Source organism: Bubalus kerabau, chromosome 5 (assembly GCF_029407905.1).
Source record: "Bubalus kerabau isolate K-KA32 ecotype Philippines breed swamp buffalo chromosome 5, PCC_UOA_SB_1v2, whole genome shotgun sequence".
NCBI classification, from domain to species: Eukaryota; Metazoa; Chordata; class Mammalia; order Artiodactyla; family Bovidae; genus Bubalus; species Bubalus kerabau.
In genome coordinates, this window is record NC_073628.1 from 25,551,715 (window position 1) to 25,555,030 (window position 3,316).

The 3,316-nt window shown below is 39.7% G+C and overlaps 1 pseudogene; it reads left to right on the top strand.

The window, feature by feature from the left end:
• The first annotated feature begins 2,033 nt into the window (after positions 1-2,033).
• On the top strand, positions 2,034-2,900 carry LOC129653789 (olfactory receptor 10G4-like; annotated as a pseudogene).
• The last annotated feature ends 416 nt before the right edge of the window (positions 2,901-3,316 follow it).

Below are 3,316 nucleotides of genomic sequence, written 5' to 3' on the forward strand. Positions count from 1 at the left end.
ATATATGGATTTTTGACTGTGAAGGAGCTGAGTGAGAAGTTGATGTCACTAAGCCATGCATTGTTCAAAGGTCAACTGTATATGCAACATAAATACATATATATATATATATATATGCTATGCTATGCTAAGTCACTTCAGTCATGTCCGACTCTGTGTGACCCCATAGATGGCAGCCCACCAGACTCCCCCGTCCCTGGGATTCTGCAGGCAAGAACACTGGAGTGGGTTGCCATTTTCTTCTCCAATGCATGAAAGTGAAAAGTGAAAGTGAAGTCGCTCAGTCGTGTCCGACTCTTAGCGACCCCATGGATTGCAGCCTACCAGGCTCCTCCGTCCATGGGATTTTCCAAGCAAGAGTACTGGAGTGGGGTGCCATTGCCTTCTCCGATATATATATATACTGTTTGTATATATATGGGACCTATGAAGGACCTATGAAGAGGGACTAAGTTGCTATTACATTAACAGACAAGTCAAACACTGATACCTTTCACTGATACTCCTGTCTCAGGTTACCTTGCAATTCACCTGATGAAAATTTTCATACTTTATCTAATCTAAATGTGATGTATTCTGATGGTGAAATCCCACTGGTACAGTAAAAATTTCCATTTTTTTGAGTTCTGATATCCATATAGGTGATTAGGATAAGTCTATGTTATTTATTCTCTTTTTTTAAAAATATAGCTTTATTGTATCTCAAGCCACATTGTCTGGAGATATCATTTTTATGGGTTTTGTTAAGAACAGAGAATGTTGTTTCTCCTATGTTGGTGAGTCATTGCTCAAAAAATAATAACAATCTTGATCTCAACAATATTTCGCATTAAATTACAAGCATCATCTCTTCCTCACTTCCCACTGTAAACAATTCCTACTTTTCTTGACTTCCAGATGGCATAGGCCCTTTATTCTTTCATTGATTCTGTCTTTCTTGTCACAGGTAGTAGGCTTTAAATATGCATCAGATATTTGAAGGAATTATCTTCTGTTGTGAGGGCATCACCTGGATTTACAAGTATGAGGAGTGGAAGATGGGGGGAGGGATATCATCTCTAACACTACTTTCATATTTAAGACTGAAATATGCATGTTAGAAACCAGCCCCTACCCAGTGGATTGTAGCTGGGAGAACACATATGAGCTCTGTTCTTAGAGCCTCATAAACCATAGTCTCACATAAGACAAGCATCATACCAACAATCTTATGAGGGTTGGTATTTTATTGATTGTATTGGAGATTGTAGAATTCTCTATTGAAGTTTAGATTCTTAACCTGCTTTAAGAGTATTTCCTATATAAACAGGAAGTGGTATTAATGAGACACAAGTACCAATACCAGTGATGAAATTTTCCTTGAAGTTGTAGCTTTTGAAATTGAGAAGTCTTTATAGCACAGTGAGAATTTATTTATTTTTTCTCTATATATATACACATATATAATATATATTATATACATGTATAATATATATTATGCATGCACATATATCATATATTATATATATGGCAATTTTGTAATAAAAGGCACAGTGCTGTGTGGTTCACTATCATTTACTGAGCAGTCCCAAAGTTTCAGGGAACTGAATAACAACAACTTCAATAAGCTTGTAAGTGGATCGTGAGCCTCAGACAAGATTTCAGACTCAGCCAATACCTTGATTTCTATGTGGTGAGTCCTTGAGCAGGAAAACCCAGCTGACTTGACTCAAAAAACCTTTAAGACAGTAAATTTGAATTGTTTTATGCTACCGAATTTGTGGTAGTTTATGATACACCAATAGATGAATGCACAGAATTTCTCCACTTTATTTTGCATATCTGTGTGTGTGTGAGAGAAAGAGAGAGAGAGAGGATGATGATGAAATCATCTCATTACTTTTTTCAAAGAAGCTTCATAATAAAGTTGAGTATGACTTTAGAATTATCAACATTGAATGATGCAGCTTCTATCTAGAGAATGGGTTCTCAGTTCTCCCTTAATAATGGGCACTTTTGATATTCCCACAGAGAGAGAGCAAAAACGTGGAGAAATGACAAATGTGAGCCTAGTGACAATGTTCACACTCACGGGCCTTCCGCATGCACCAGAGCTGGACACATTCCTCCTTGGAATCTTCCTGGTGGTTTATGTCCTCACTGTTGTGGAGAACCTTCTCATCCTGCTGGTGATTATAGTGAATCCCTGCCTGCACACCCCCATGTACTACACTTCCTGACCCACCTGTCCTTCACTGATATGTCATTCTCCACAGTCACCATGACCAAAATGCTGATGATCCTGGTGGCCCCAGAAGGCAGTCCTGTCTCCTTTCCCACTGTGTGGCCCAGCTCTACTCCTTCCACTTCCTGGGCAGCACCGAGTGCTTCCTCTACACCGTCATGTCCTATGACCGCTTCCTGGCCATCAGTTACCCGCTCAGGTATGCCAGCATAATGAGTGGGAGGACTTGTGCCATCCTGGCCACAACCACGTGGCTCAGAGGTTCTCTGCACTCTGCTGTCCAGACCACACTGATGTTCTGTTTGCCCTTCTGTGGGCCCAAACAGATCCAGCATTACTTCTGCGATGCATCACCCATCCTCAAACTGGCCTGTGCAGACACGTCCAGATAGTGTTGTCCTACGTGTCCATCATCCATTCCATCCTGAAGATCCGCATCTCAGAGGGGAGATGGAGAGCCTTCCAGACCTGTGCCTCCCACTGCACTGTGGTTCTTTGCTTCTATGTTCCCCTTGTTTTCATTTACCTGAGACCAGGCTCCAAGGAGGCTATGGACAGGATTGTGGCTGTTTTCTACACTGTGATGATGCCCCTTCTGAACCCTGTGGTCTACACCCTGAGGAACAAGGACGTGAAGAAAGCTCTGTTGAAGCTTAAAGACAAAGTAGCGTATTAACAGAGCAAATAATCTCTGCACTGTACATATGCTTATTTAAAAAATAGTAATAACATAATATAATATAGTAGTATAATTTCATCAACATGAAATGTACAATGTATATAGTTCTCAGTGTTAAACTTTATTCAAACTACTTAGTAAGAAATATCTGTTTCACAGATTTCTTTGAGAATTTTTTAAAACTATAAATTTTTTATTTACAATAAACATGCTTAAATTTTGATCTATGAACTCATTTCTCTGTAGTACATTTATGTTACATTTTTTCCACTCTTATTGACATATAGTTGACATGTAACATCATTTCATGTCGCCATTTTAAGGGCTTCCCTGGTGGCTCAGATGGTAAAGAATTTGCCCACAGTGCAGGAAACCTGGTTCAATCCCTAGGTTGGGAAGATCTCCTGGAGAAG